Genomic DNA, 21,657 nt, shown 5'->3' with positions numbered 1-21,657 from the left:
CCTTTAAAAAATTTAAGTCAGAAATATATCCCAATATATAGCCATTACCAACATGTGAGGTCAGTGCAAAGAGGATAAAGGGAGTTGAGCAAAGGGGACACCTTGCCTGGCTATTTTTTGGTGATGTCTTTTGCTAATTTTTATGCTTTAACTTTATCTCACTTAGCATGGAAATAAGATACCGGCATAGATGTCACTGAGGGCAAGAATCAGAAGCAAAAAGCAATTCCCAGAAAAGGGAATATCACACCTTCCTGAGAAAGTTAGACTGGGTTATTTCAGGAAACTATAGACCTAAGACTATTTAAATAGTTAAGCAGGTGACTTTTTTCCCCTGTAGGCAACATAACACAAACCACAGACGAGAAATATCCTGGTGAAAATCAGGCAAAATGAAGAGAAGTTTCACAAATGCTATAAACTATAGACAGAACCGGGAGACTTCACCACAATAACTACCGCCATGGTCAGGGTTTGAAGCACATTCTGTAATTAGTGAAGGTTAAAGTTTTTCAATTTAATTGTCATCTATTTACTGAAAGTACAAGACTGAAATCTTTATGAGAGCCGCAATTACATACTTCTGCCCATCTCTCAACAGCTGTCTGCAGTACTCTAATGCCAACTTTATTTACAACATGATATAACCGAAATTAGCTTTGAGTAAAGAAACTTAGATACAAGCTTAAGACTCTCCCTGGGCTTATGAGGGTCTGTATCTTTCTCCACTCCCTGACATAATCTCTATTCAACATGCACTATTGTCCATGGCAACAAGAGGCAAGGACACCAAGCCTGGCTTCCAATTACCACCTGGTCGATAGCATTAAGAAATACTAGAGTCAAAGCAGAAGAAACTATTGTCCCTCTGCTACCATTTTCTTTCTCATTCTCATGGTCAATAGGACACACAAATCTATGTCACTTAAAATTCTTTAACAGCTAATCCATCCCAAAGAAGTTAACAAGTTAAATTACTCCCCTCTCTCCATCAGAGGATAAACCACAATGACCAGTAGACTAGCTTTCTTACAGGTAAACTTATGAAAGGATCATGTACTGCTTGGGAGCCCCTTACACACAGTCTCACATACTCAGTTCAGATGTATTGGGAGCCTCCAGCAAACACCTACCATCTTGTGTTCCAAAAGCCTTTCGAACAGCATAGTATAGTAGAAGGCAGAATGATGAACCTCCAATTCCAACTTCAGTGCTAACTACTTGTATGAAATTAGCAACATATCTCACTTCTCTGTGCTTCAGTTTCTCATCTGTAACTTGGGAATGACATGTAGCCACCTCCCAGGGTTGCTAAAAGGAGTAAATAAAGTAAGGCATGTAAAGTACCTACTGCAGCCCCCAACTAAATAAGACCACACATCAGGATTGTATATTGCAGTACAGTTGTGTGTACTTCATATAGAGTCTCTGATCTTTGCTGATCTACCCGAATAAGACATGGTATGACTTGTGTTCCCTGGGAAATGGACTCTGAGATGGCTGTTGCTATGCAGGAGAGTTCTTGAGAAATGCACTCAGGATCAACAATTACAGAGGAGTAAAGGAAATAGGAATGGGCATAGGGAGGAGTTGAACTATATTGCAGTTGTAACAAAGGACTCAGCTAATCCCACAGGGTTCTCTGGAGCTGGGATGGTCCTTCTGAGTTGTACCACTTGAGTCAAGGGACTGAGTTTTATAACCCCACAGTGACGAGTCATTCAACACAGGCCATTTCCCAGGGAGAGGCATAATATCGAGGTGGCTCCCTTCAGCTGAAAGTAATGTCCAGACAGGGATTCAGCTGAGAACTATCAGCCCTCAACAGTCCAGCAACTGAGTGCCTCAGTTTTGAAGAGAAGAATCTCAGCAGTGCCCCACATCCACTACAGCCCAGTACTTGTGCCACTTGTATCCACTGGCTTCATATGATATGCTCTAGGGAAAATCCTCCAAGATTCTGATTGGTCTCTTTTTCTGAGGATGCTGAAAGAGGTTAGTGGGACAAACTCACTGCAGCTGGTCTTGAGGCTGTCATTGTATCCCTCCTCTATTACCCATTCTAGATTCTTCTTACCCTCAACTAGCAGCTCTTCTGGTGTAGGTTGTTTAATTTATGGGGTGACTCAGACCTCATCCCTGAAGGGACTGAGTTTCTAGTCATCATGGCTTTCTCAGGCCATGACTGATATATTTTTCCATTGACTATTTTTTTTTTTTCCAGTACGTGGGCCTCTCACTGTTGTGGCCTCTCCCGTTGCGGAGCACAGGCTCTGGACGCACAGGCTTAGTGGTCATGGCTCACGGGCCCAGCCGCATCCCCTGCATCGGCAGGCAGACTCTCAACCACCACGCCACCAGGGAAGCCCTCCATTGACTTTTAAATTGGGCAACAAGTACTTAAAAATCCCCCAGTGGATCACCTAAGGGCCAAAGAGATTTTTCCAGACCTTACTAATGTAGCAGCAGGGTCAATTACTCCTGCCAGGAGGTCGACTCCTTTTTCATAACTGCTGGTCTCTTGGCCTGAGGAATCTGAAGTGATGGAGTTTCAGCATAGCTTAAAGCTTAACAGGATGTAATACTGTTCTTTGATGGAAGTGCTCCTCTTCTGGGAAACAGGACCTCTAAACCCATAAATCCCAGAGTTGTGCGGACAGGAAACCCAAATTCCCCACTGAGTGTGCCACTGAGACAGGTGGTACATGAGGCTGTTCCTACTTCCAACTGTTGGTCCCTGGGTCCATGTATTCTGCCTCTTAGACACATGGAACTATATAACGATGGTTGACTGAGGGGACATACTGCACTTACACCCCATCTTTAAAGGTTATCATCTCTAAGCTGGCACCTCAATAGTGCTTTCACAAGGTCATTCTATCACTCTACTAAGCAAGCAGCTTCTTGATGGTGTGGTATTTAATAAGGTTAGAGAATCCTACAATCATGTATCCACTTCCACACATCCTTTGCTGTAGATAGGGTACCTTGGTTTAATACAGTGTCATGCAAATCCTCTGCTGGTGGACCAAACACTCTCTAGCTCCAGGATAGTGGTGTTCATTGATGTCCTGCAGGAAGGTGAGGCAAACCCACACCCAGAACCTATGCTGATTCCAGGGTGAAAAGAGTTCAATGTAATTAAGCTGTCACCAATTACTGGTAGGTATTCTTGAGGGATGGTGCCATACAGGGGACTCAGCATTGGTCTCTTATACATTGAATGCTTTTGTCCCCCCAGTATTCATATGTTGAAACCCTACCCCCACCCACGTGATGATATTAGAAGGTTTGATGATACTAGGTACCTTTGAGAGGTAATTAGGATTAGATGAGGTCATGAGAGTGGAGCCCTCATGAATGGGATTAGTGCCCACATAAGATCCACAAGAGCACTTGCTTCCCTTCTCTGCTCCCCACCATGTAAGGATACAATGAGAAGCTGGCAGTCTGCAACCTGGGAGAGGGCCCTCACCAGAACCTGACTATGCTGACATCCTGATCTCAGACCTCCAACCTCCAGAACTGTGAGAAATAAATTTCTGTTGTTTATAAGTGACCAAGTCCATGGCACTTTGTTAAAACATCCTGAACTAAGACAGTATCTATTGCTGAAATTTGGCCATTCAGTAGCTGCAGTAACTAAATGAACGTTGTAAAGGAGAGCTCATGCTGTTGGGCCCATGTTTAGCCTCCATCACAGCCATCATGGCTATTCCACTTATGTTCCTGTTATGTCAGCATTGAGATGACCAAAGACAGAGACTGGCTAACATCAGCTAAGTCATTTTGAGACTGGCTGAGGCCTGGGACCTGGGACCCTTTACTGGAGCACTTGCACCTGGACAAACGTCTCCTTGAGCAACAGAATACAAAGAAACTATAAGAGACTAAAAATAACTGCATGCATGTGCAGTTGGGGCAAATTATGAGCAATAAGGTAAGAAAAGGCCAAAACCCAACTGCCACTTCTGAGGTGCCAAGAGCAAGAGCAGGGTTCTGCGCATGATCCCTGCACACAGCGCCACCAAGGAGGTGCAAGCAACGGAACCTGTTTCTTGTTCTCACTCCCTCATGCTAGAGCATGAGTCCCAATAAAGCCTTGCCTGAATTTCTCATCTGGCCTCTTAGCAATTTCTGTTGATTAAAGAGTCCAAGGACCCAGGCTGGTAACAATTTGGTCTACTTGGTTGTTTAGTTGCCCTTCCACTATGGATGCTCTCTGGTGGAGATTAACATGTGATATAAATATCTTCACACTATGCCCACTCCCATGTGTCCATCTATATGCTCCTCTCCAGACCTCCTCATCCCCTATCTTCTAATCTTTCTCCTTCCAGTCCCCTAGCTAACCAGATAAACCATTTTCCGCAGTCTATGAGTTTATAAATATTCTTACTTCAGGCTACTTCTCTTTCTACACACCATTGCCAGCCATCTGCACTAACCAAGGTCCAAAATCCCACTTTACAGCAGCTTCCTCAGAGCACTTCTGTTACCAAATCTCTTAGGTCTGTTTCCCTGGGAAACAGATTCTGAAGGAAATTTGAGTGCAGAAAGTTCATTGAGGAAGATCCTTGGATCCACGCCTTTGGGGGCGTAGCTGTGGACAGAGAGAAGAGTTGAACTTCAGTGCAGTCGCAACAAAGGATTCAGCTGTCACACTGTGAATCTCTGGAGCTGGGATGGCCCTTCCTCAAAGCAAAGAGACTGAGCTTTAGTCCCCTGCCTGACCAGTCATTGTATGTAGGCTGCCTCTGGGAAGGTGGTACGATTTGCATGAGATAAACCTTGGCCTGAGGGCAATTCCCAGAGAGGGATTTAGCTCAGGGCCCTCAGCTTCCAACTTTCCCAGTTACTAGGGGAATTAGTGACTTGGTTCTGAAGGGGAGATCTAGGTAGTACACCACAGCATCCACTATGTAGTATAAACCCTACAATACACATACACACCTTTATTTTTTTAATGAGACCTAGGATAAGGTCAAGTAACAATGCATTTTTTGCTAGATATTTCTAAGAAAAGTAATGCTCCCCATCCTTCAAAATGCTTAAGACTATTCTTTTACTACAAGGAAAGTACACAAATGATTTATAATAAATCAAGGACAAGGTCAAGAATTTAGATGCTCTTGACACAATGAAACCATAATATAACATCTAACATAGATAAATGTCAGATCAAAATATTTAATTGCACAAACATAGACGAGAGGAGACCTGATAGGATAACATTTCACAAAGAAAATATGCAGGGGAGTTAGTTGCTCCCAAGCTTAACATGTGTCAAGAGTATAACGGCAACTACCAAGAAAGCAAATGTATTTAGTCTCTATTAATAGAAATGTAGTTGCTAGCAGATGTTATGGTTCTGCTGTATGTTCCATAATGGACAACCACATCTGGAGAGATACTCAGTTCTCAACCTCACATTTTAAAAGACACAGTTCAAAACCAGACTGAGTCCTAAGAATAGCAATCAGAGGTCTGAAAATAATGCCCTATGGAGAAAAGCTGAAGGGTATGGGAGTGGTTATTCCAGAAAGAAGAGGCCTCCATGAGGAGGAAGGCAGTCGATTGAATATATTGGGTCTGGGTTTTTCCAGAAAGAAGGACTAGGATTTGTGGGTATAAATTACAGGGAACAGATTTCAACTCAATATAATGAAAAATTTTCAAGCAATTAGAACCGTTCAACACCAGAGCCAGCAGTGATTGGCCCTGCCCTGAAAGTATCCAAGTCAAGGCTCCCCTCAGGGATGCTGGGAGCCCCCCTACCCCACACCAAAACATACACTTTAAAATCTTATTTTTCTAAGGTCAGGGGTTAAGAACTATGACCATACCAGGCCAGAGAAGAAGTAAATTTCAAAAAAAAAGAGGCTAATTTTCCTTTACTCCTCCTCACACACACACACACACACACACACACACACACACACACACAACTCTTCCAAGCTCAGCAAGAGGGCAGGAATCCTGCTTCTATTATTCCCTTTGCCAAGGGAACAGAATCACGGATAAATAACATCTGAAAGATGAAATGGCTAACAGCTCACTAACAAACCAATATAACTCAGATGTTTTTTTATCTCTTATCTAGATATGCCTATCCATACTCTTTCTTAAGAACTCCCCAATAAAACTAGTCATTGTGTGAACTCAAGTAAATTGTCACCTCCTTGGGGCCCAGTTCCCCATTTGGGAATAAATACAGGAGTTGGCGCTAAGTAATGCCTCAATCTCTTTCAGCCCAAGAAGTCTCATAGCCCAAGGGAAGGAGTATTGTTTTTATTACGAATGACTTAAAAGTTATTAGTTATCCAGAAGCAACTTCTTTTTTTCTGGCTACACAAAGTAGTCCTAGAAGATCTGTTTGTTGTTAAAATCTATGACTTAGTAAAACACCCGCAAAAGTGCAAAAGATAAAGAACTCCCAGGAAGAAAAATCTCTAGAATAATCAGAGATGTTTGTTTGGTTTGGCTTTTCAATCATTTTTATTTTTTCCTGTGAGTTCACAGAAAAGTTTCAAAAATCAACTGCTCTACATTAGGTATACATGACTAGGGGAAGTCAGCTGACTTTAGGGACTCTGTGTGAAAAAGAATATCCACTTAAAAATGATGCTTTTTTTAATAAAAAGAGAGGACATTGGGAAACTTTTCTTTTTTTTTTTGGTAGAAAACATTGTAGAATACTATTAAGATAGGAACAGAACTGACTGGGATTTTTTTAAGGAACAGGTATGTTATGTTACACATGTGTTTCAGGAGATCTGTATAATATTTTAAAAGCTTATCATCTTATATTTGAATCAAAGTTCAACAAAAGAATTAAAATATATATTATATGACATTATTAAAATTATTTAAAATATAATCAAGGTATTATTAAATAACTTTTCATCTGAATCCAAAAAAGGGAATTCCCTGGTGGTCCAGTGGTTAGGACTCCACGCTTTCACTGCCTAGGGCCTGGGTTCGATCTCTGGTTGGGGAACTAAGATCCCACAAGCCATGCGGCACTGCCGAAAAAGGTAAAAAATGTATTTTATTTTCTTTCCATCTAGGAGCAGCATTCTAGATAGCAGAGTGAGGAGCTGACTAGAAGGCATACCTTGGATGGTAACAAAAGGCACATCCCTCCTTAAACATGTACCTCAAACCTAACACAGATCTGAAATATTTACATTTGCTATTACCGTGGGTTCTGGTACTCTGGTCACTGCTAAAATACACTATACTCTCTGAAAGAACAACACAACTTAGTAACATTTATTTTCGGATAATCAACAGATTAGTCATCTTAAATGCTAGTCACAAGCAGCATTAAAAGTAAGTGTAATCTTAATCTATATTAATAGAAGTGTAATTTCATAATGAAGAAAATAAAACCCAGGGAAAGAAAATGTCAGTATAATCTGGGAGAGGGGTGGGAGTAAAGAAGGTGAAAGAAGGTCAGAAGGTGGAAGTGTCCAGATGGGAGGACCTAGTGAAGGAGCAGCAAAGTGGGAGAGGGTGTGGGAATTCTGGAGGTAGCACTGAGTTTCTGGGCCTTGGAGCTGAGGAAAAAGATGCGTGACTTGAAGGATGGGTCATGCACCCAAGTTTAAATGAGGAATTAGCTAATGTTTGTGAGGTGCTTTGCCCTTTACAAAGTACTTTCATATTGTTGATAGTATTTAATCCATCCACCATCTGAGTTGGCATCTATCTATTATTCTCATCTTAAAGATAGAAACCAAAGCTGAGATGAAATGATTTGCCCTGATTCACAGGAGGTCTTTAAATTCCGATCTCACACACTCATCACACACCAGAGAGCAGCTTCAAGATGGTTTTTGGTTTATTTTACCAACTTTGCAGATATTAGATGGAAAATGGACTAGTTAAAAATAAATAGTACTGAATATACCACACTTTATACACTTCAAAGCGCATTCACATACAGTCTGTTGTTTAGTCCTCGGGAACTGTTATCTCCATTTTATAGATTTAGGAAATTGTGACATAGAATAACTCAAAATTCTATAAGAAAGCACTACAAGTAAAGTTGCACTACAAGTAAAGTCCACCAAGTCTGGCTTTTCCTATACTATCATGCTGGATCCCTTTCCTGGTGTGTGGCCTTTGCAAAGCTGATATCAGGATGAGTGAGACCATGATGAATGAGACTTATAGAAAAGAAGACTGGAAGGAGAAGCAAAATATTCACAGGACACACAGAAATCGAATAGGATTCCATATTCAGAAGTTACATTAAACTGGTTTGAAAAAACCTACAAGTTAAAATATTAATAGCAACAACAATAATAAGTGCTTTGGAAAGGAAAAAACAAGGTCTGTGCTAAAAATCACCACACAGGTCTCCTATAACTGTTGCCCACACCACCAAGAAATGCAATATGAAAGATCAATGTACATTAAAAATAAACCACAGGGCTTCCCTGGTGGCACAGTGGTTGGGAGTCCGCCTGCCGATGCAGAGGACACAGGTTTGTGCCCCGGTCCGGGCAGATCCCACATGCCGCGGAGCGACTAGGCCCATGAGCCATGGCCACTGAGCCTGCGCTTCCGGAGCCTGTGCTCCGCAGCGGGAGAGGCCACAACAGTGAGAGGCCCGCGTACCGCAAAAAAAAATAATAATAATAAAATAAAATAAAAAAATAAACCACAACAACTGAATAGATAGGAGGCATGATGATCCCCATCTGAGCTGCCAAAATAATTGTGTCTAGTTTTTCTAAAGCTGTACTGCAGGGGGGAAGGCATCTTGATATCACAGGTGGGGGAAATGATTTTACTGACTAAGCTCATCATATATGTGATAGACAATCAGTAGGTATTTTACTTTTATAGGGCAGTGGGTAAACATTCCCAGGAAAACTGAATAACATTTGAATAAGATTTCATTTATTGCAGCTGACATATTTCCTTTTTTGAGTTCCCTGTTCTGTACTATTTCATCTTCAATAACAGATGAAAATGTATTTGTGAAAAGTCGTAAGTGATACTAATATTCTGCTGATACTCTTCTTCAAGACGAAGACTGCTTATGTCATGTTGCAGTTGGTTTACTGATTTTAAAAACTGCAAAATAAAGACCTGAGAAATAATTAGCTCAGCAATTCCTGACCTCAATTTAGTAATGCAGTTTTCTACCCATCGCACACCAGGATATCTGCAATTATTCCAAAGCCTATTATGGATTTTTTCCAAAAGTCTCAAAATAAACCAAAAATAATAAGTTGAAAAACTTTTAGGAGATAAGGTGGCAAAAGAGCGTCACAAAATTGCATTACAGGTACTGAATACAAGTCTAAAAAGAAATCTGGAGATCAATTAGATCACAAGTCTAAAAAGAAGTCTGGAGCTGAATTAGACCAGTGGTTCTCAACCTTAGCTGAACAGTAGAATCCACTGGGAGTTTTTTTTTAAAACACCTCAGATGAATTACATCAGAATATTTGGGAGTAGGACATAGGTATGAGTATTTTTTTCAGGTTCCCCAGGAGATTTCAATGTACAGCCAAGGTTGGAAACAACTGGAATAGAACCATTAAAAGACTAAATCCTTCAAATGGTGCTATCTTCTGTTAGGCTTAAGCGGGGTGGTGGGGGATTATGTTAAACAAAGTGAGAGCTGGCTGAATCACTGCCTAACTCCATGCCTAAGGCAAGTCTTCAATTCTATGAGTCTCCAAACTTCCTCAAAGGGCCTGCCACGAAGAAGAAACTAAATGAGAGAACACGTGAAAGCACCTAGCCCACTACTTGCTACATAAAAGCACTGAATAAATCTCCCTTCCCTCCCCTTCCATCCCTCCAAGGGTTTTAGGTAAACACTACTTCTGACCAAATGGATTATAAACTAATAGATCTAAACACAGGGCACAACTCTTCCCAAAGAATTTTTCTTTTTTTAAATGTATTTCTTTTTATTTTTGGTTACGTTGAGTCTTTGTTGCTGCACGCAGGCTTTCCCTAGTTGTGCTGAGTGGGGGCTACTCTTCGTTGTGGTGCACGGGCTTCTCTTGTTGCTGAGCATGGGCTCCAGGTAAGCGGGCTTCAGTAGTTGTGGCACACAGGCTCAGTAGTTGTGGCTCACGGGCTCTAGAGCGCAGGCTCGGTAGTTGTGGCGCATGGGCTTATTTGCTCTGCGGCATGGGGGATCCTCCCAGACCAGGGCTCGAACCCATGTCTCCTGTGTTGGCAGGCAGATTCTTAACCACTGTGCCACCAGGGAAGCCCCTCCCAAAGAACTTTTAGGCAAATACAACTACAGCCATTCTTTGGCCAATAATGGAAAAGAAATATGCAGAGTCTTCAATTCACTAATGAACCTCATGCCAAAAGCTCATCTAAAAATTGGTTGGTTGAAGCAAAAATGGGATGTCATATTTTGCCAGTTAGCTAAGCCAAAAGATTTGATAATCACCAGTGTTGGCAAGAATGTGGAAAAAGAAGGTTGTGGAAATGTAAATTAGTACAAACTTTTTTTGGAGAGCAATTTGACAGTATCTATCAAAAATTTAAATGTACATACCTTCCATCTAACTAATCTGTTTCTGGACATCTATCCTAGAGACATACCTGCACATGACTACACAAAGAGATATTATTATGTTTTTGGTTTTGTTTTTCTTTCACGGAATTTATGACTTTGTCAAATTCTTTCTTTGTAGTCCATCTTTGTACTAGAAGGTAAAGCCCTGTGGGAAGAGGTTCTTCAGCCTTGTTCACCAAGTGAGAAGGGCCGGGCTTGTCAACAGGGCCCATGTTATGCTAATATTTGCTGCCCACAATGTCATGCTGCTAGAAATACACATTTCTTTGGTTTCTGATGCACTATCTCAATCAATCGATTCATGGCTCATTTTATTTACTTTATTTTAAATGATATATAAACACTCATGAATACCCCATTGAACCTAAACAATGATATTAACAATAACTAATATCTATTTATATGCTCTCCCCATGACGTCCTCTGTGTGCCCTCCACCCTCACCGCTTCAGGGGTAACCAACCACTATCCTGAACCTTGTGTTTATTATTCCTTAGCTCGTTTTTCAATGTTACAAAAATGGTATTGTACTATATATAGTTTCCTGGGATTTTCTTTTTTCACTAACATTTTGTGACAGATTCATCCAAGTGTCATGGATATTTGTACTTTCATTCATTGCAAGTAAATATTACATTGTGAGAATTAACTACAATATATTTATCTATTCTCCTATAGTTGGCATTTTTGTGTTTCCATTTTGTGCACACTCTTCCTGACATTTTTATAGCACCAGGTCGACTTCTGGCAGGAAACCTGTTTGCCATCACACTAACCCTATCGCCTATAAGAATCACTGATGGGCTCCCCTAACAGGTTTAATTTTTCTCCCCACTCCCTCCCCCAACCAGACTGGTTCAAGAGAGGGAACCCATAAAAGGGGCAACACTCCTTTTAAAAGGCAGCACTTGGCAGCAAACATTTATTGGTATAACTGGTCCCTTCCAGAACTATTCTGTTACCTCCAACCCCAGGCTGGCTGCTTACTTTGCCCACCTGCCAGAATTTTAAAGATATTTTAATTTGAAAGACAAATTCCTAAACAGTTTGATTTCAATACTTTATTCCCATCTTTGCAGTCAACTGCAAAGAGAATTTTAGCTACTGTTATTAACGCCAACAGATATTCTTGTTTAGCACTAATACTTGACATCAAATGCCAAAAAATGCACAGAGGGGCTCCTTGACTGGTAAACACACGCACGCACACACACACACAAACACTAGCCTGAATAAAAAATCTAGTAACAGTAGCTACATATACCCCATTTTATTTCCTCTCACTAAGATATGACATACAAGATTTAAAGCAATTTAGGAAAAGAAGAAAGAATAACCTATGCATTGTCTTGTCTATATTTTTTTTTTAACTTAATTTAGAATAGTGCCCAAGTTGTTTGTAATGCCTGTATAAATACTGCTTTGGTCTCATCAGTATTTTACGATCTTTTTTGGTGTTCCCATTGTCCAAAGACCTCAAATTACAGAAATCATTTCTTTTTAATTAGGTTTTTATTTAATTTTTTATTTTTTGGCCATGCCACGCAGCATGCGGGATCCTAGTTCCCCAACCAGGGACTGAACCCACGTCCCCTGCAGTGCAAGCACAGAGTCCCAACCACTGGACCACCAGGGAAGTCCCTAATTAGGTTTTTTTCAAGTTGCTGCCTCCACCCAGGAAAGTGAAAACAAGAGGGACCACCAACTAGGGACCATCAAACTAAAAATAGCCATGTAGATAACCACAGGCCTCACCCTGCACCTCTCTGTTCAGATTACAGGGGTTAAGTGTTAGGGTATGTGTTTTGCTAAAACCATGGCCTCAAATTCCTAAACACACACTCACCAGTCCTGCTCTCTACCATGGCCTACATTCTCTGGATCAAGGAACAACCGTCCACCTTGCCTCCCCGTCAGCTCCTGCACACACTCAGCCCTGCCCTTCCATAGCCCCTCAGCCCTGTCACTTCTGATAGCCCCTTCCTCAGTCCTGCGTGGCTGCAACGGGGAACACTGGTGGAGGACATCCAGCCTGCAAGCTACCTTCAACCCCAGCAGGAACTGGAATGCTACTCAACAGTCCCTTCTGGAGCCCATTTGTGAGCAACTAACTGTTCCTGGCCCCCCAAACAGCTAAGTAAAATCAAGCCTTCCTAACCTTTTTGCCCTGTGGCCAGCGCCACTCTCTTCCCAAAGACTACTGAGATCATCAGTGTGAACTTCCTCAACATCTCACACCTCTCCAGCCCACGCTTTTACCTATTTTTATCCGTATCCATCTGTGCCAGCTTTCCTCTCATTCCAAAGGAAGTGACCTCCCTTTCCTGGTTTCTGGCTAATTCCTTCACCTGTGCTGGCAAATTCTACCCCTCCCACATAGTGCAGAATCACCCTTATTCTTTCTCTCTCTAGTTTCGCTACTTCCCCACACACCCAAGAGTTCATTCTTAAAACCAACAAACAAAACTCCACCATCCCTATTTTTCCCTTTCCCCTCGCAAAAAGAACAGAGGACAATTCCAGCCCAGGTCCACTTCATACCTCCTGTCCACTCTTGCACAGACTGCAATCTGGATTCCAACCCTACCGCTCCACTCAAGGGGCTCTGGCAAGACTGTAACACCACCCTCACACACACACACACACACACACACACACACACACACACACACACACTCACACACACACACACACACACACACACACACACTCACTCACTCCCAGGTGCTAAATCAAATGCTTTTTTTCTTTCCATGAAAACCTTAGCTGACCTCTTTGTGGCAGTTGACGGTATTAACCACTCCCTTCCTCCTGAAATTTTCTTATCTCTTGGCTTATAATTCTTGCTTCTCCTCTTAACATATATGACTATTGTTTCCTTTTCTCATTCCCCTTTTCTTGCCTCCTGTTCTGTTGCCGTCCTCTTAAAATGCTCATGTTCCCTATGGCCCTAACGTTGGCCTTCTACTCATTACTCTGAGCATATGTTCATTAGAAAGTTCTACCTCCCTAATATCCATTCTGAAGCCGCCACTCCTCACAGAGCTATAGACCCATACAGCCAGCTGTCCTCGGGGCATCTCAAGTGTAACAAGTCTCACACTGACATAATCCCCCTCATTCCCAACCTACCCACCCCCCAAACCAACAACCCAACCCTCCTGATTTCTCTTTCTAAGTGAATGCGAGCACCATCTGCCTAATTCCACCCAAGTGGGATCCCTGAGAAGTCTGATGGCAGCTCCTCCACGTTCATTCAGTCAGTCCCTGAAGCTTATATAATCAACCTCCTTAACATCATTACCATCTACTCTCCCCTTCTTCATTCCCATTGTTTCTGCCTTAATTCAGACTCTTTTCATCATTAACATTAATAAGAACTACGTTTACTGAGAGTACTGTATGCTGAGAACTTCTCATACATAATCCTCACAACAGAAAATAGGTACGGAGGTACTGTTACCCATATTTTTACAGATGAAAAAAACTGACATCCAGAAAAGAAAACCAGATGCCCAAGTTCACTCAGTCAAGAAGTGGTACAGCCAGGGTCTATCCAAATTTAAGTCTTCCTGGCTGCAAAGTTCGCATCCTCTCCTCCATTTTAGCAACCTCCTGTTGCAATAGCTTTCTAACTGGTTTCCCTATATTTTGTCTCACATGCCGAGTCTAACCCAATCTATCAGACAAAATAGGCTTTCCTTTTTTAAAAATCATTTTTATTGTGAAAATAATACACATTCAGAAAAAGTTCATAAAATAAGGATAGCTTAAATTATTATAAAGTCATCTTTCTAAAATGCAAATCTAATCTTATTCCTGACATTTTCCTAACCTTTTCAACGTCTCCCCACTGCCCTTCGGGTAAAGTTAAACCTCAGCAAAGTGCAGAGGGTCCTCTGGCATGCAACCTCGGCCTGCACCTCTGCCTCATCTCCCGCCAGGCCACACGTCCCACCCTATGCTCCAGCCTCACAGACTGCATCTCCATGTTCTGGGCTTTGATCTGACGTGGCTCCCAGCTGAGCATCTGGGGTGCGTTCTTCTCCACTCCTTGCTATACCCCCTCCATTGGATACTTACTTTGCTTTTTGGGAACTATGTCTTACTGTTCTTTTCAGAAGATGCTGTGTCTAAAGAGAAAAGGACTCTTGGCATCACTGCGTGGACAAAGCAGTGCAGCTTATAAAAGACTCTGCTGTTCACATGGATCATCAAAACCAGTGAAATTCTAACATACTTAGGACATGTTTACTCTGTCCCCCCCAAAAAAAAGTGGAGATTTGAGGCAATCATTGTTGGTCACTTATGGTGAGTTGGAGGAAGGACTCTACTTTGACTAAAGACTACACTTCAGTAATTTCCACTCATAGCCCCTTACCACCCCAAAACTCAGGTCAAAGCGGTTAGTAATGTTAATTATTATTGCCATTATTTTATGCAACCCATCTAGCTATATAAGCTAGAACCCTCAGACACATCCTTGACATTTCTCTCCTTGCCCCCTCAACCTATCACAATGTCCTATTTTGCTTCCTAAACCATCTTTCGAAACTGTCCACACCCGGTGATGCTGGTTATCTCCAGCATCACTTTCCTCATGCAAGCTACCCTTGTGTCTCAGCCGGAGCACCTGGTTAGCTTCTTAGCTGGTCCACAAAATACACTCTGGCCTCTTCTCATCCATTCTCCATTTTGGAGTTAATTTTGCAAAGCAAAAATATGATCATATCACCACCCCACCCTTTAATCCCTGCATGATTAAACTTTTTAATGTCTTTACTTATACAACAAAGCCAATGCTGTTTAATATTTCCAGCCTCTAGAACAAGATTTGGCATACAGTAGGCATTCAATACGTTTTAATTAAATGAATAAATGAATATAACCTTCATCTATATTCTTCCTTTCTCTAATTGAGAATTCCAGAACTGACTTTCTTTCAGATCTGTGTTCCCTCTAATCACTTGGCTTTTCCCTCTGTTTTTCACTCTCTGTCTTTCCTCCTTCTCCAAGTTAATTCCTACCTTCTTCCTTCATATCAGAATGTAACCATCATATCTCCAGAGCAGCCTTCCCTAACCAACCTGTCTAGTCCAAAGTCCTCCATACAGGCTTTCATTGCATCATGAGCCTCTTCTCCACAGTGCTCATCACACTTGCAGTTTTATATGTGCTTGTGTAATGACTTTACTGATGTCCACTGCCCTGCTAGCCTGTAGCACTATGAAGGCAGGACTGTGTCTGTTTTCCCTCATCAATATATCCCAGGTACTTAGCACAGTGTTTGACATTCAGGAGACATTCAATAAATAGTGAACTGATTAATAGACACATTATAAATTAATGTGCAGAGTGCCCACCCCTTTTACAATTGCATTTTAATATAGATCTGGAACCTAGAAGCTCATTTGCGAGTCAAATCACAGAAAATGGTTCTCTTTCTACTCTCTTTTCCTTGAAAGTCCTTAATGAAGTCAAAAGTACAACTTCTGAACTCCCAGGACACAATGCTTTTAAATATTATTTCACTTGAATAGTTACAGGACAATTGTCCTTTTTTAAAAGATACTTTTCTGGGTTTTGAGATCCCAAAAATAAAGAAGGAGGCAAAATTTGCAATAATTAGCCTGAACAAAATAAAAATCTCTCTAACCTAAAGCAAGATCTTTCCTATTACCAATGAAGTATAAAATTTTTTCTGGACAAAAGAAACCTATTTAGGTTTAAATACAAATAAGGAGGCTCGATGCTTCTTGGGGTTTACTGATGTGCATGCAGGATGTTTGTTTTTAAAGAAATCACAATGTTTTAAGCATCAATTCATGTAGTTTGTCATAGTCCTGACATTTCTAGCAAAAAATTAAACCATTAAATCATACAGTTTTTAAAAGACTGATGCTAATATGTTTTTATAGGAACTATGTCTTATTAATCTTTTGGTAAGATGCTTTGCCAAAACGAAAAGAGGTCTTTTGCCACACGGCAGGCCAAAGGCAGTGCCATCCATTACAAATCCTGCCACTTGCATGGGAACGAATCATCAGAAACAGAGAAGTCCTAACATTCTTAGGGCATATCTTTCTTCTCTGAAATGGAGATTTGATGCAATCATTTTAATTTTTGGATAATTTATAGTGATGTGGAGATGGAGTATAGAGTCCTCTCTGGTTAAAGGCTACACCAGAGCTGTTCCCACCTCTGCCCCACAACTCAGGTGTAGAACTGAGTTAATAATACTCATGACACTCTGGCCTAATAGGTTGGTGCTATGTCCCTCCCTTGTATTTAATTCTTTTAGTCATGATTCCCTCAACCATTCCTCTCCCTATGGGAAGCACTCACTCTAATATGTTTACTATCTAAGTCATTGGATATATATACGTATCTTTATAAAGTACAAACACAGGCCTACAAGGCTATCCATGATCTGGTGCCCACTAACTCTGACTTTGTCTCCTCCCATTCTCCCACATCTCATTCTACTTTAGCCACTCTGGCCTCCTAGCTATTTCTTGAACTTAACATGCACACCTCAGGGCCTTTGTCCTTGCTGTTTCTTCTGCCTGACACACTTATTGATCAGTCCACATGGCTCACTCACTTCCTTCATGTGTTTGTCCAAATGTCGCTTTGTTTTTAAAAAGGCGGAGGGAGAGAACTTTCCCTAATCGTCCTATTTTAAAGAGTAATCCCCCTTATCACTTTCTGCCTCTGTACCTTGGTTTTACTCAGTTGTAGTTATTGCCACCTGAGATACTTTTTGTACCTATCTTTGCTTTTTGTCTTTCTCCTTCAGTAGCATGAGAGGCAATAGGGCATCCTGGTTAAAAGGCAGACCCTAGAGATAGAGTTACTAGGCTTGCATTCTCACTCTACCACTTATTATGTGGTAGAGTGCACAGCAGGCAGTCCTATGCCTTAATTTCCTCTGCTCTAAAATGCGGATGCTGATAGTATTTACTTCATATGGTTACAATTTGATCTGCGACACAATCTACACTATTTAAGTATTACCTGCTATTACTATTTTACATTTATTTTTATTATTAGAATTAAGCTCCATGAAGGCAGGGACTCAGTTTTCTTTGTATTCCCATTTACTCATTAAATAAATGCTATTTTGCATGTGCATAGTTTTTTAAAGAAAAAATTTTAGGTATAACATGCATATAGAGAAATGAACATGGTACATATACAGCTCAGTGAATTTTCACAAATAAACCCATGAAACTACCACACCTGTTAAGAAATAAAACATTACCAGCTCACCAGAAGCCCAGCCTAATAACTCTAACCTCTCCCAAAAGGAAACTACTATCTTGACTCCTATCATTATAGATTAATTTTGCCCATTTTTTAAATTTATATAAATAGAATCATATAGTTAGTACTCTATTGTAACAGACTTCTTTCATTAGTTGTAGCATGGAGCAGTCATTTATTCATTCTCATGACTGTATAGTATTCCAGTGAACACTGGATTCCATTACAGTCTTCTAATGTGGAACTATACTATCATTTATTTACCCATTCTCTAGTTGATGGACACTTGGGTGGCTGGTTTCCAGTTTTGGACTGTTATGAATGGTGTTGCTACGAATATTCTCAGACATGTCTGGCGCACATAGGCATTCATGTGTATATACCTAGAAGATGAGTTTACTGGGAAATAAGGCATGCTTTTGTTTAGCTCTAGTAGATCCTGCCCAAAAGTTTTCCCAAATGGTTTTACCAGCTTACACTCCTTATAGCACGAGGTCAAAGTTCCAGTGTTCATGTATTTTTAAGCAACATAAATATTATACAATAGATTTTATTCTCTTTCCCACTTTTTTCACTGAATACTAAGCTTTTATGGTCTATATATGTTGCTGTACACTTATTCCCTCTAACTACTGCATAATATTTAGTATTATGCTTCCATCAATTGAATTCTTTTTCTGATTATTTGGAATGGTGCTTGTCAGTGTAGCAGGCTTTTGTCTGCCTGCCCAGCAACCATTCCCCTCTTCTTCCATCCTGACAACTAACTGTGCTCATTTACATAGACAAGTGCTCCAGCCCCAGCCCTCAGAGGTGACTCTTAGGTCATCCAAACAAATCCGGTACTTTTATTTCCCTTGTGACCCTCTTCTGGCCAATGAGACTTGAAGAGAAGTCTGTGCAGGATGGAACAGTGGGAAACAGGCTTCTTCTGCAAAGGTTTCTTACTTAGTTTTTCTACAGAAACACAAGGAAGATGTTCTCTTTTCTTACCTGGACATTGGTGTGAGATTGTGATAGCTGGAACTGCTGCAGCCATCTTGTGACCAGGGAGGGAGCTGGATGAAAGATGAAAAAAAACTGAGTCAATCATTACAGCACTAAGCCAGGAGCCAGGCTACTTCCAGACTTGCTAGATGAGAAAATTATTTTAATTGGATTTTCTTACTTGCAACCCAAATGGTCCCATTACAACAATTAAAATATTAGCATTGGCTTGTTCTTTAAAAGTTATTTTGTATTTAAAGTAGATTCATATAACACCATATCTCAGCCCCTTTACTTTGTTTTATATAATTTCAGTTTGATGCCCTTTATTCACCATGAGTTTAATTTTATGACACTGATCACCTAGCAAACAGTATCTCTTTCAACTTACTGTTCAGCATGTGCAACTTTTTCATTTATAATTTTAGAACATAGTTGACTTTGAACATAAGTAAGTAAGGAGCTCCCATAAGTAAGGAGCAGGGCTGGAATTTGAACCCAGCCCCATGAATTTATAAAACACATGCTTTTAGCCACTTTGCTATACGATTCATCTAATTTTTTACTGTGATAACTACATGCATATTTAACACCAGATGAGAGATGCCGTAATAAAGTTTTAGCCGTTTAAAGTAAGCTAAAACAATAATTATAATATCTAACATTTATTGGGCACTTCCTGTGTGCTATGCAATCGTTCTGAATGTTTTAAACATATTTACCAATTTACTCTTTGCCAGATTTATCTTTAGATAAATAATGAATTATTTGAGAATAAACAGAGCAGCCTCAAGGAAAAGTAGGACTCAAATAATATTCTGATCATATTTAACATAGAAATAAACTGGAGGACAATTATTGTTTCATTATATCACCTAGGAACTTTTTCTCTTGTAATGGACCAAAAAAGTCCCAAATCAAACTGACCTAAGCCAAAAAGAGACTATTGACTTAAAAAGAGACTATTGACTTATGTGACTGGGAAATCTCCAGAGGCAGAACTCCTCTAAGTAGGGATGGATTCTGGGCTCCAAAATGTCCCACAGCTCATTTTTTCCATCTTTTCATTCTATCCCTATCAGCTACCCCCATTCTGTTGGCTTCTTTCTCAGACTCTAGTTGGTGGTTCCTGTCACCTCCAAGTACTCCCTTTCTGATGGCAAGATAAGAGGCAGCAGCTCTCCCACCTCACATATATTCAAGTTAAAAGCCAGAGCGACTTTTCTAACAGTCCTAGTATTACTCTGACTGCCCTGGCTTAAGTCACTGCCCACTGAAACTATCCTGTGGCAAAGGAGATGCAATTCCCTTACTTTTGGTTACAAGTAAGGAGATTTTGGTGAGGACAGGGAAACTCACTGATTGCCTTAGGCCAGAGTCGTGGCTCTACCTCTAGGACCAAAGGGTGAGGCTTCAGCCATATGAACTGGGAATAGGGGCAGAGAGGTCGGTCCTCAGAAGAAAATCAGTGAAATGAATGCTATTGCAGATGGTCCTCCAATGAACCACACCTCCTGTTTTTCACACCTTTTGTAGTCCCCTCCCTTCAAATCTGGGCCCTTTGACTAGATTTTTTTTTTTTTAATAGACCCTTATTTTTAAGAAAAGTTTTAGATCTATAGAAAAAATAAGGTCATAGTACACACATTTCTCACATTGCCCCTCACCGAATTTCTCCTATTATTAACATCTTATATTTTCATGGTATATTTGTTACAATTAATGAAAACTTATTAATACAGTATTATTAACTAAAGTCCATATTAATTTATTCAGATTTCCTTAGCTTCTGCCTAATGTCATTTTCTGTTCCAGGACTGCATCCAATATACCACATTACATTTTCTTGTCATTGTCTCCTTTGTTTCCTCTTGGTTGTGACAGTTTTTCAGAATTTGTTTTTGATGACCTTAACAGTTTTGAGGGATACAGATCAAGTATTTTGTAGGATGTCCTTCTATTGGAACTTGTCTGATGTTTTTCTCATAATTAGACTGGGGTTATAGGTTTTTGGAAGGAAGATTACAGGAGTAAAGTGTCATTTTTATCACAACATATCAAGGATACATATTGTCAACATGATTTATCACTGTTGATACTGACCTTGATCATAAGGCTGAGATACTCTTTCTTTCCCCTGTTCTATTCTGTGCTGTTTGGAAGGAAGTCAATAGGAGCAGCCCACACAAGGAGCGGGGATTCATGCTTCCCCTTTTTGAGGGTGGAATATCTACATACATAAATTATTTGGAGTGCCACTTCAAGGGAGATGTCTTTTCTCCCACATTTACTTATTTATTTATTTTTTTAATCATTCATTTATATCAGTATGGACCCAATGGATCCCTATCTTATATTGTACTTTGGTTGATAATCCAATATTATGTATTTATTTTATTGCTCAAATTGTTCCTGCTTTTGCTGTCGGGAGTTACATAGGTTGGCACCTGTGTATGACTAGCTTTCTACTAACTGAATGAAACAAATTCAGTTTCATTCAGTGATGCTTCCAAAGCTGGGTTACCAAAAGCCTTGCAGCTTCTGCAAGACTCCCTTGAAACTTTACTCTAGGAGAAACAGCCACCATGTAAAAATTCTAACTACTCTGAGATTGTATTACTATGAGGAATCCCAAGCTAGCCATGTGAAGAGGTCATGTGTTAATAGAAAGAGAGAGAGACCACCTTCTAGCTCTTCCAGCCATACTAGCCCAGGAGCCAAATATGTGAGTCAAGAAGCCATCTTAGATGTCCAAACCACTCAAGGCTTCAGATTACTCTAGCTCAGCCACCATCCAACTGCAACCACATGAGAGGCTCCAAGCAAGTATTCCAAGC

General features: G+C 40.5%; 1 long non-coding RNA gene across 3 annotated transcripts in view; it reads right to left on the bottom strand.

Annotated features, from left to right (window-relative positions):
• The window catches only part of LOC109549085 (uncharacterized), a 347,869-nt gene that overhangs the window by 249,055 nt on the left and 77,157 nt on the right, over window positions 1–21,657 (bottom strand). For all 3 annotated transcript variants that reach the window (XR_012330786.1, XR_002175265.3, XR_012330785.1), the window contains one exon: window positions 18,827–18,891. This is a non-coding gene — a long non-coding RNA (uncharacterized lncRNA). The remainder of the gene's footprint in view (window positions 1–18,826; window positions 18,892–21,657) is intronic.

This window comes from Tursiops truncatus, chromosome 3 (genome assembly GCF_011762595.2).
Source record: "Tursiops truncatus isolate mTurTru1 chromosome 3, mTurTru1.mat.Y, whole genome shotgun sequence".
Lineage (NCBI taxonomy): Eukaryota > Metazoa > Chordata > Mammalia > Artiodactyla > Delphinidae > Tursiops > Tursiops truncatus.
The sequence above is the reverse complement of the archived record's forward strand: the minus strand, read 5'-3'. Positions and strand labels throughout refer to the sequence as shown.